Source organism: Cebus imitator, unplaced genomic scaffold (assembly GCF_001604975.1).
Source record: "Cebus imitator isolate Cc_AM_T3 unplaced genomic scaffold, Cebus_imitator-1.0 Scaffold50, whole genome shotgun sequence".
Taxonomy (NCBI): Eukaryota; Metazoa; Chordata; class Mammalia; order Primates; family Cebidae; genus Cebus; species Cebus imitator.
In genome coordinates, this window is record NW_016107365.1 from 5416811 (window position 1) to 5429736 (window position 12926).

Consider the following 12926-nt stretch of genomic DNA (forward strand, 5'->3'; position numbering starts at 1 on the left):
TCCACGTATTTGCATGGTTTTGAAGGTTCCTTTTGGAGTTGATTTCCAGTTTTATTCCACTGTGGTCTGAGATAATGCTCGATATAATTACAATTTTCTTAAATTTATTGAGGCTCGTTTTGTGGCCTATCATATGGTCTATCATGGATAAAGTTCCAAGTGCTGTTGAAGAGAATGTATATTTTGTGGTTGTTGGGTAGAATGTTCTGTAAATATCTGTCAAGTCCATTTGTCCCAGGGTATACTTTAAATCCATTGTTTCTTTGTTGACTCCCTGTCTTAATGACATATCTAGTGCTGTCAGTGGAGTATTGAAGTCTCTCCCTATTATTGTGCTGCTATCTATCTCATTCCTTAGGTCTCTTAGTAATTGTTTTATAAATTTGGGAGCTCCAGTGTTAGGTGCATAAAAATTTAGGTCCTGTTGGACAAGGCGTTTTATCATTATATAATATCCCTTGTTGTCTTTTTAAACTGATGTTGCTTTAAAATTTGTTTTGCCTGATATAAGAATAGCTTGCTTGCTTTTGGTGTCCATTTGCATGAATGTCTTTTCTACCCCATTACCTTAAGTTTATGTGTGTCCTTTGTGTTAGGTGAGTCTCTTGAAGGCACCAGATGGTTGGTGAGTTCTTATCCATCTGTAATTCTGTATCTTTTAAGTGAAGTATTTAGGTCATTTTCATTCAATGTTAGTATTGAGATGTAAGGTACCATTGCATTCATTGTCCTATTTCTTTCCTGTATATCTTGGATTTTGTTTTTTCAATTGTATTTTTGTTTTATAGGTCCTGTGCTTTAAAGAGGTTCTGTTTTGATGTGTTTCCAGGATTTGTCTCAAGGTTTAGATCTCCTTGTAACAATTTTTGTAGCGGTGGCTTGGTAGTGGCTATTCTCTCAGCATTTGTTTGTCTAAAAAGACTGTGTATTTCTTTCATTTAAGAAGCTTAGTTTCACTGTTTACAAAATTGTTGGCTGTTAATTGTTTTGTTTGAGGAGGCTTAAGATAGGGCCCTAATCCCATCTAGCTTATAGGGTTTCTGCTGAGAAATCTGCTGTTAATCCAATAGGTTTTCCTTTATAGGTTATCTCATGCTTTTGCCTCACAGCTTTTAAGATTCTTTCCTTTGTCTTAACTTTAGATAACCTGATGACAATATGCCTACGTGATGATCTTTTTGTGATGAATTTCCCAGGTGTTCTTTGAGATTCTTGTATTTGGATGTCTAGATCTCTAGTAAGGCTGGGAAAGTTTTCCTTGATTATTCATTCAAATATGTTTTTCAGACTTTTAGATTGGTTTTCTTCCTCCAGAATGCCAAGTATTTGTAGGTTTGGTCATCTAACACAATCCTAGACTTCCGAAGGCTTTGTTCTTTGTTTCCTTACTCTTTTTTGTCTTTGTTGTATTGAGTTAATTCAAAGACCTTGTCTTTGAGCTCTGAGGTTCTTCTGTTTATTTGATTCTATTACTGAGACTTTCCAGAGCATTTTGCATTTCTGTAAGTGCATCCATTGTTTCCTGCAGTTTTGATTGTTTATTTATGCTATCTATTTCATTGAATATTTTTCTGTTCACTTGTATTATTTTGATTTCCTTTTTATTTATTTATTTTTATTTTACTTTAAGTGCATACTATGTCTGGCATTTCTCCCCATGTTATCCCTCCACACCCTCCCCATCCCCGCTGTCTCTCCCCTACCCCCACCAACTGCTCCCAGTGTGTGATGCTCCTCTCCCTGAGTCCACATGTTCTCATTGTTCAACACTCACCTATCAGTGAGAACATGCGGTGTTTGGTTTTCTGTTCTTGTGTCAGTTTGCTGAGAATGATGGTTTCCAGATTCATCCCAGTCCCTACAAAGGACATGAACTCATCATTTTTTATGGCTGGGTAGTATTCCATGGAATATGTATCACATTTTCTTTGTCCAGTCTATCATTGATGGGCATTTGGGTTGGTTCCAGGTCTTTGCTATTGTACAGAGGGCTGCAGCGAACATACGTGTGCATATGCCTTTATAGTATAATGATTTATAGTTCTTTGGGTATATACCCAGTAATGGGATTGCTGTGTCAAATGGAATTTCTGTTTCTAGATCCTTGAGAAATCGCCACACTGTCTTCCACAATGGTTGAACTAATTTACACTCCCACAAACTGTGTAAGAGTGTTCCTATTTCTCCACATCCTCTCCAGCATCTGTTGTCTCCAGATTTTTTAATGATCACCATTATAACTGGCGTGGGATGGTATCTCAATGTGGTTTTGATTTGCATTTCTCTAATGACCAGTGATGATGAGCATTTTTTCATATGTTTGTTGGCTTCATGTATGTCTTCTTTTGTAAAGTGTCTATTCATATCCTTTGCCCACTTTCGAAATGGGGTTGTTTTTTTTCTTATATATCTGTTTTAGTTCTTTGTAGATTCTGGATATTATCCTTTTTTCAGATGGGTAGATTGCAAAAACTTTTTCCCATTCTGTTGGTTGCTGATTGCTCTAATGATGGTTTCCTTTGCTGTACAGAAGCTCTGAATTTTAATTAGATCCCATTTGTCTATCTTGGCTTTTATTGCCATTGCTTTTGGTGTTTTAGTCATGAAGTCCTTGCCTATGCCTATGTCCTGGATAGTTTTTCCTACATTTTCTTCTAGTGTTTTTATGGTGTTAGGTTTTATATTTAAATCTTTAATCCATCTGGGGTTAATTTTTGTGTAAGGTGACAGGTAGGGGTTCGGTTTCTGCTTTCTGCATATTGCTAGCCAATTTTCCCAACACCATTTATTAAACAGGGAATCCTTCCCCCATTGCTTGTTTTTGTCAGATTTGTCAAAGATCAGATGGTTGTAGATGTGTGGTGGTGCTTCTGGGGCCTCTGTTCTGTTCCATTGGTCTATGTCTCTGTTTTGGTACCAGTATCATGTTGTTTTGATTACTGTAGCCTTGTAGTATTGTTTAAAGTCTTGCAGTGTGATGCCTCCGCTTTGTTCTTTTTGCTTAGGATTGTCTTGGCTATGTGGAGTCTCTTGTGATTCCATATGAAGTTTAAAGTGTTTTTTTCCAGTTCTGTGAAGAATATCATTGGTAGCTTGATGGGGATAGTGTTGAATCTATAGATTACTTTGGGCAGTATGGCCATTTTCATTATATTAATTCTTCCTAACTGTGAGCATGGAATGTTTTTCCGTCTGTTTGTGTCCTCTCTTGTTTCGTTGAGCAGTGGTTTGTAGTTCTCTGTGAAGAAGTCACTTACATCCTTTGTTAGTTTGTTAGTTGTATTCCTAGGTATTTTGTTCTCTTTGTAGCAATTGTGAATGGGAGTTTGCTCTTGATTTGGCTCTCTGTTTGTCTGTTATTGGTATATAGGAATGCTTGTGATTTCTGCACATTGATTTTGTATCCTGAGATTTTCTGAAGTTGCTTATCAGTTTCACGAGATTTTGGGCTGAGGCGATGGGGTCTTCTAGATAAACAATCATGTCGTCTGCAAATAAAGACAATTTGACTTCCTCCTTTCCTAATTGAATATCCTTTATTTCTTTTTCTTGCCTGATTGCTCTGGCTAGAACTTCCAATACTATATTGAATAGGAGTGGTGAGAGAGGCATCCTTATCTAGTGCCTGATTTCAAAGGGAATTCTTCCAGCTTTTTCCCATTCAGTATGATATTGGCTGTAGGTTTGTCATATATAGCTTTGATCATTTTATGATACATTCCATCGATACCTAGTTTGTTGAGAGTTTTTAACAGGAAGAGCTGTAGAATTTTGTCGAGTGCCTTCTCTGCATCTATTGAAATAATCATGTGGTTTTTGTCTTTGGCGCCATTTATGTGATGGACTACATTTATGGATTTGTGTATGGTGAACCAGCCTCGCATTCCCAGAATGAAGCCTACTTGATCATGATGGATAAGCTTCTTGATGTGCTGTTGCCATCTGTTTGCCAGTATTTTATTGAAGATTTTTGCATCCATGTTCATCATGGATATTGGCCTGAAGTTTTCTTTTTTTGTTGAGTCTCTGTGGGGTTTTGATATTAGGATGATGTTGGTCTCATAAAATGAGTTTGGGAGGATTCCCTCCTTTTGTATTGTTTGATAAAATTTCAGAAGGAATGGAACCAGCTCCTCTTTGTGCGTCTGGTAGAATTTGGCTATGAACGCACCTGGACCTGGCTTTTTTTTGGTTGGCAGCCTATTTATTGCTGCCTCTACTTCAGCCCTGTTTTTGGTCTATTCAGGGTTTCAACTTCCTCTTGGTTTAGTCTTGGTAGAGTACAAGTGTCTTGGAATTTATCCATTTCTTCCTGGTTTACTGGTTTATGTGCATAGAGCTGTTTGTAGTAATCTCTGATGGTACTTTGTATTTCTGTGGGATCAGTAGTGATATCCCCTTTATCATTTTTTATTGCATCTGTTTGATTCTTCTCTCTTTTCTTTTTTTATTAATCTGGTAGTGATCTATTTTGATGATCTTTTCAAAAAACCAGCTCCTGGATTTATCGATTTTTTTTTTTGAAGGGTTTTTGTGTCTCCGTCTCCTTCAGTTCTGCTGTGATCTTAGTTATTTCTTGTCTTCTGCTAGCTTTTGAATTTTTTTGATCTTTCTTCTCTAGCTCTTTCAATTTTGATGACAGGGTGTCAATTTTAGATCTTTCCTTGTTTCTCATGTGGGCATTTATTGCTATAAATTTCCCTCTCGACACTGCTTTAAAGGTGTCCCAGAGATTCTGGTAAGTTGTGTCTTCATTCTGATTGGTTTTGAATAACATGTTTATTTCTGCCTTCATTTCATTGTTTATCCAGTCGACACTCAGAAGCAAGTTGTTCAGTTTCCAAGTGGTTGTGGGGGTTTGAGTGTGATTCATAATCCTAAATTCTAGTCTCATAGCAACATGGTCTGATAGACGGTTTGTTATGATTTCCATTCTTTTGCATTTGCTGAGGAGTGGTTTACTTCAAATGATGTGGTCAGTTTTAGAGTAAGTGCAATGTGGTGCTGAGAAAAATGTATATTCTGTGGATTTGGTGTGGAGCTTTCTGTATATGTCTGTTAGGTCTGCTTGCTCCAGCTCTGCATTCAAGTCCTGGATGTCCTTCTTAATTTTCTGTCTCATTGATCTGTCTAATATTGACAGTGGAGTGTTGAAGTCTCCCACTGTTATTGTGTGGGAGTGTAAGTCTTGTTTTAGGTCGTTAAGAACTTCCTTTGTGTATCTGGGTGCTCCTGTGTTGGGGGCGTATATATTTAGGATAGTTAGCTCTTCTTGTTGAATTGATCCTTTTACCGTTATGTAGTGTCCTTCTTTGTCTCTTTTGATCTTTGTTGGTTTGAAGTCCATTTTATCAGAGATTAGGATTGCAACTCCTGTCCTCCATTTGCTTGGCAAACCTTCTTCCATCCCTTTATATTGAGTCTGTGTGTGTTTTTGTATGTGAGATAGGTTTCCTGAATACAGCACACCAATGGGTCTTGACTTTTTATCCAGTTTGCCATTCTGTGTCTTTTTATGGGGTGTTTAGGCCATTTACATTCAACGTTAATATTGTTATGTGTGAATTTGATCCTGCCATTTTGTTACCAGCTGGTTTTCTTTCCTGTTAGTTGACTCATTTTCTTCATTGCATTTTTGGTCTTTGCCAACTGGTTTGGTTTTGCAGTGACTGGTACTTGTTCCTTTCCGTGCTTCGTGTTTCTTTCTGGAGCTCTTGTAGGGTGGGTCTGGTGGTGACAAAATCTCTTAGTAATTGCTTGTCTGTAAACGATTTTATTTCTCCTTCACTTATGAGCTTAGTTTGGCTGGATATGAGATTCTGTGTTGAAAGTTCTTTCATTTAAGCATGTTGAATATTGGCCCCCACTCTCTTCTGGCTTGTAGAGTTTTGCTGGAGAGATCCACTATGTGTTTGATTGGCTTCCCTCTGTGGGTGAACCTGACCTTTCTCTCTGGCTGCCCTTAGCATTTTTTCCTTCATTTCAACCCTGGTGTATCTGACAGTTATGTGCCTTGGGGTTGCTCTTCTTGAGGAATATCTCTGTGGAGTTCTCTGTATTTCTTGAATTTGAATGTTGACTTGCCTTGCTAGGCTTGGGAAGTTCTCCTGGATAATATCCTGGAGCATGTTTTCCAGCTTGGATTCATTCTCCCCATCATATTCAGGTACACTGATCAAGCATAGTTTAGGTCTTTTCCCACATAATCCCATACTTCTTGGAAGCTTTGTTCATTTCTTTTCACTCTTTTTTCTCTTGTCCTGCCTTCTCTTTTTATTTAATTGAGTTGATCTTCAGTCTCTGATATCCTTTCTTCTGCTTAATTGATTTGGCTATTAAAACTTGTGTTTGCTTCATGTAGTTCTCATGCTGTGTTTTTCAACTCCATCAAGTTCTTTATGTTCTTCTCTAAGCTGGTTATTCTAGCTAGCATTTCGTCTAACCTTTTTTCAAGGTTTTTGATTTCTTTGCATTGAGTTAGAATGTGTTCCTTTACCTCAGAAAAGGTTGTTATTATCCAACTTCTGAAGCCTGTTTCTGTCAATTCGTCACACTCCTTCTTTGTCATGTTGTGTTCCTGTGTTGTTGAGGAGTTGTGATCCCTTGAAGGAGAAGAAGTGTTTTGGTCTTTGATGGTTTCATCTTTTTTTGCGCTGTTTTTTTCCCATCTTTGTGGATTTACCTGGCTGTGGTCTCAGGGAGCTGCTTGATAAGGTTGCTTGTCTGCCTGTTGAGGCGCTATTGGGTTTCTAGGGACTCCTTCAGTTTACTAGGGAAGCTTCCTGTGTCTTTTTCATTTACACTGGGGGTTTAGGCCCACCTCTTCCGCTGACCTGGTGGGGCTGCTGGGTGGTCAATAATGCAGTCCCATTGCTACATAGGCTTCCTGTGTTTTTTATTAAAACATGTTAGCCCAGTCGTACCCGTCTAATGGTGGTTTGTGCCCTTCCTCTACTGGGCTGGATCATTCAGGTTCAGCTCAGACTGTGGCACTGGCTGCACAACCTGCTAGAGTCAGAGCTTCAGCCCCCTGGGGTTGGTTGGGGAGGGTAGGGACCTGCCCAGCTGCACCTGGCTGTCTCCCCCTTTCAGCTTCCTCTCTCTCCAGTCATGGGGTAGGGGCCCGCCCAGCTGCTCCCTCTTACAGCTCCCTCTCTCTCTGGGTGGGGGAAGGGAGTGATAGCTTGGTCCACAGGCTCTCCCGGCTGCCTTTGGGGCTTATGCATCTGTTTAGGTCTGTGTGCCAATCTGGGACACCATCCTGGATTATTATTCAACTCTGCACTTATAATTCCTGGCGCTTGACTGGCAAAGATCCCCTGTTCTGCGTATTGCTGGGGCTTTGGGGGAAGTGCTGTATCTGGACCAGAGTTCCAGAGGGAGAGCCTCTGATTCACCAGTCAGATGCATTTTCTGGATGAAGCAGCACCCCTCCCTGTCTCAGTCTGCCCTGCATGGGCTTTGCTCACCGTCAGACCAGACCTGTTGAAATGCACCTGGTACCTTGGTTGGAGCTAGGAGATCTCTGGATTTCTGCGTCTCTCTTGCTGGGTGTTGTGTGCTGGAGTTGTGTCTATTCGGCCATCTTGGAGAGTCTCTCATTTTGTTGATTTCTTTAGATTGAGCTTTGCCTTTCTCTGTTGCCTCTCTGATTAGCTTAACAACTAACATTCTGAATCATTTTCTGGTAAATCAGGGATTACTTCTTGGTTTGGATCTATTTCTGGTGAGCTAGCATGATTTTTTGGGGGTAAGAACCTTGTTTGTCATATTATCAGAGTTGGTTTTCTGGTTCCTTCTCATTTGGGTAGGTGCTATCAGAGGGAAGGTCTATGGCTCTAGCCTGTTGTTTAGATTTTTTTGTCCCATTGGGTGTTCCCTTGATGTAGTACTTTCCTCCTTTTCCTAGGGATGTGGCTTCCTAAGAGCTGAGCTGTAAGTGATTGTTATCTCTCTTCTGGATCTAGCCACCCAGCAAGTCTGCCAGCTCTGGGCTGGTACTAGGAGTTATGGGCACAACGTCCTGGGATGTGAATCATCTGTGGGTCTGTCAGCCATGGATACCAGCACCTGCTGCGATGGAGGTGGCAGCAGGGTGAAATGAACTCTGTGAGAGTTCTTAGCTTTCATGGTTTAATGCTCTATTTTTATGCTGGTTGGCCTCTTGCTGGGAGGTGATGCTTTTAAGAGAGCATTAGCCATGGCAGTATGGGGAGGAACAGGTAGTAGGCAGGCCCCTAGAACTCTCAAGAATATATCCCCTTTGTCTTCAGTTCCTAAGTTGGTAGGGAAGGACCATTAGGTGGGGGCAGGGCTAGGTGTGTTTGAGCTCAGACTCTCCTTGGGCGGGTCTTGTTGCAGCTGCTGTTGGGGATGGAGGTGAAGTTTCCAGGTCAATGGAGTTATGTTCCTAGGAAGATTATGGCTGCCACTACTGTGGCATGAAGGTTGTCAGGGAAGTGGGGGAAAGCCAGCAGTTACAGGCCTTACCCAGCTCCCACACAACCCAAAGGGCCGGCCTCACTCCCACTGTGTGCCACCACCAACAGCAGAGTCTGTTTTCAGGCAGTGGGTGAGCAGGGCTGAGAACTTGCCTCAGGCTACCAGCCTCCCAGCTGTGAAAGCAAGTAGGGCTTTTGTTTTTCCCTGACCTGTGGAGACTGCACACCCAATTCATGCCCTCCTCCAAGTTCTGATCAGGAGACTTCTTGATTGGTTTGAACTGTTACAAAGTTCAGCTGGAGGTTTTCTTCTCCCTGTGGCCTTTTCCCAGTGCCTCTGGCCATTCCCCCACCCCCACAAGGACCCCTGTGAGGCAGGGCAGAAATGACTTGCCAGGAACCCATTGAGCCCACAGGACTGTTCCTGCTGCTTCTTCTACTCCTGTATTTCACTTTCTCTCTAAATTGACTCAGTTGCAGGTAAGGTCAGAATCTTCTCCTGTAATCTTGACCTCAGGTTCCCCAGTGGGGGTGTGTGTTCTGGGGCAGATGATCTCCCTTTCTTACTTCCACAGTTTGGGCACTCAGAGTATTTGAGGTGTCTCCTGAGTCTTGCAGGAGCAATCTGCTTCCTTAAAGGGTCTGTGGGTTCTCTTGGCTTTCCTAATGTATTCCTGCAGTCATTCTGGAGCAATAGTTCACAATGTGAGCCTCCATACACTGCTCTGTCTGTATGAGTGGGAGCTGCAATCTAATCCTGCCTCCTGTCTGCCATGATCCCACTAAAGTGGTGATATTAATGATGCATCCTCTTCTTCCCTGATAAAATATTAGTATATATAGGATTAAGTATAGATTTATTTGCTTAATTCTCCCAGTAGTCTTTTATAGTTAGAGGCTTCTCAGTACATGCTGTTGTGGTGTATTAGCTGTGCAGGGGAGAAAAATAATTACATTTTTGTGTTCCCTCAAAGATAAGTGCTATCTCCACACAATTACAGAAGATCATTGTTCATTTTCAAGAAGGCATAAACCATGGAAACTGAATGTCTATCTAATTCCCACAATGGAGCTGTTCTACAGCAATGAGATTCAGTGTAATTGAAGGCTTGCCTTTTCTTGAAGTTAAAAAAATGTCATTGGAACTCTTATTTATTGCTGGTGGGAAAATGTTATAGCCTCCTTGGAAGATAGTTTGGCAGTTTCTTATAAAGCTGAACATAGTGTTACCATATGATGCAGAAACAATGCTCTCAGATATTTACCCAAATTAGTTGAAAACTTGTATCTATACAAAAACCTTCACATGAATGTTTATAACAGTTATGATTATTCATAATCACTAAAATACCTGGCACAACTAAGATGTTCTTCTACAGGTGAATGCATAAACAAATTGGTACATTCATACCAATTTTAGTGAAAAACAGAAATGAGCTCTCAAGCCATAAAAAGACATGGAAGAAACTTAAATATTTATTGCTATTTATTTATTGCTTCTGAATCTTGCAGGAGCAATCTGCTTCCTTCTTTGTGAAAGAAGTCAATCTGAAAAGGCTACATGCTTTGTGATCCCAATGACATGATACTCTGGAAAGGCAAAAGTATATATATAGTAAAAAGATCAGTGGTTGCCAGGGATTTGAGGGGAGAGAGGAAGGATGAATAGGTCAAGTACAGGTGATTTTAGGATGGTGCAAATATACTGTATGATACTGTAATAGTGTATATTATACATTTGTCAAAACAAATAGAACTTTAGAGCAAAAAGAAAACACTTTAATATATGTAAATTGCAAAAATCATTTAGGAGGTCAAGGAGACCCAGCATGGAATGCAGCCTGTGACAAGAGAATCTAAATGTATCACAAATGTTTAAAATAACTTTACTAGAGTGAGAAGGGTTAGGGGAAAGTGCAGACCTAATTTTGGAAGTGAGAGGGGCAATAGGAACTGTATATAAACACTGTACTCTAGTTGATAAAGTTGTGTCTCAGGGGGGTATAGTTTAACAATTTTGTTGCTACTATACTTGTATTTAACAATTTAACAATTAAGTATCTCCTATGCAGAAGAATTCCAAATAATTTATGTAGGTCATTTGCCCTAAAAGAGGGGAAGCATAACACCCCAATAGATTATAAAGAGACTCATGTGCTTCTCCTGCTAGCCTGTGATGCCCAAACATAAGCCTTAGAAAGATCTCTGCTGTACCTGTTTGTTTAGGATGAAGATATGAACAGGTTTGCTTTTGATCAGCATCATGAGATTTACATTTCACTATTAGAATAAATGGTGGTGAAGGTACAATACTTATATTGCTGTCTCAAAACATCCATTTTGGAAACTTTAAAATTTTGTAATAATAGAACACCATTAAACTGGTAATTTTTTATATGCAAAACACTATACAGTCATAAGACAGCCAGGTTATAGGGGAGTTCTGCCAATAGTATGGGAAACTTTCACAATAACAGCCTATGTCACCAAAATGATTCACCGAATCCACTCTATTCTTTTTGATATGTCTTGACTACAGTATTTCTTGACCAAGACAATGCTATTATTCATAAATTGGTTTCTTGTGAAAAATATAATGATGGTATTTTCAGCAACAGTCAGCCATAGTTCCCTGATTGTTCAGGGCTACCAATCATTCTGTGAGGAGAAAGATTATGACTCTGGAATTGTTGGATTCATAAGACAAATTAATAGATCTACTTGGTAAGTGAAAAATAGTACACTAAGAAGGATGTCATATAAAATGGCAGAAAACACCAAATCCTGCTGGAAAATATGAAAATACTGAAAGTGAGATGGCAACCCATTTAAGCAATTTATTAAATGATAACCCCTGAAAAAAAATTTGCATGTTGAGTATGGAAGTTTTCCAGTAGCATCTTTTACTAGTTTGCCAAATTTGACATGTATAGTGTTTCAACAAAAATTGATGGCCTGTAATTCTAGCACTTTGGGATGCTGAGGTGGGTGGATCACTTGAGATCACATGAGACCAGCCTGGCCAACATAGTGAAAACCCAGCTCTACTAAAAATACAAAAATTGGCCAGGCATGGTGGTGGGCACCCATAATCCCAGCTACTTGGGAGGCTGAGGCAGGAGAATTACTTGAACCCGGAATGTGGAGGTTGTGGTGAGCCAAGATCAAGCCACTGCACTTCAGCCTTGGTGACAAAGCAAGACTCCATCTCAAGAAAAAAAAATTTATGGTCAGTCAGACTGCTGTAACGTATGCACTGGGGCAAATTAAACTCGGCCCCTACCCCCATAGTTAGGGGGGAAATAAAGAGATTAGAATTTGTGCATGGCAGAACTTATAGCCAGTTAACATAGAATGCTTTGTTATGTAATCCAGGACCAGAAGGATCAAATATTATCATTTTAACAATGCCATGATATTTGTTAGTGTAAAATAAGATCAAAGTAATGCTATCAATTTATTGTGTGGAATTGAGGTTGAAAATTAATCCTATGGTGATGAAATATGTTCAATAGTTCTGATCCTTTAAGAGAGAATCAGCTTAAGCCCAGAGTAGAAGTTTCCTTCCATCTTCCAGTGCAGCCCCCTCAGCTCAGAACTAACAGAGCTCGCCCTTGCCCTTTGCAGAGCAGTGGTAAATGGATGCAATAGAAATTCTCTGGGATTAAAAACCACTTGGGGTTGTGGAATCTGCAAGACTTGGAGGGAAATGATGGTGATTGAGATAAGACTATTTCTCATGGGGAGTTGCGGTAAACCCCAGGGGAGAAGCTTGTGGAACAGGGATACCAGAGGAGAAAAGAATTAAAGGAAGAGGGCTCTGGGAGGAGGAGCAGGAAGGGGGAGAATTAGGAAAGAGAAAATGTTCAATGAGACACTCCCCTAACACCCTCACCCCCATCCTGAGCTCAGACCCATCTTCAAGGTCTCTTCACCTGTACGGGAGTAAGGAGTCAGAAGGATGAGGCACCCGATTCCCACTCCATCACACCCTTGGCTGTCAACAGGGGGTTGCAGTGACATCCTATTGTGGGTGACTATACAGCAAGGGCCATGTCTACCTGCAAGTGACAGCCTAGTGAAAGAAAGAGAAAGGCCAATGTCACAGACACAGCTCTCTCTGGAGGACTATTCAAGGTATTCCTGGTCAGGGGGCCCACTTCAATGCAGAGAGCAGATCCAAGGAGCTGCTTCTCACAGAAATGTGGCCCACAGTATTCACACAGCCACTGTAGCCATAAATACAGAGTAGTATTTTGACTTTTGGATTTGGTTAGGCTATTCTGACATGGGAGACATTTGATGATGCCATAATAATGCAGCTGTTTGGAAGCACAGAATAAAAATGACTGAATCTAATACAAGCAGCCAACAAACATATGAAAAAATGCTCGACATCACCAATCATCACAGAAATGCAAATCAAAACTACAATGAGAAACGATCTCACACCAGTCAGAATGGTGTTATTAAGGTCAAAAAAAA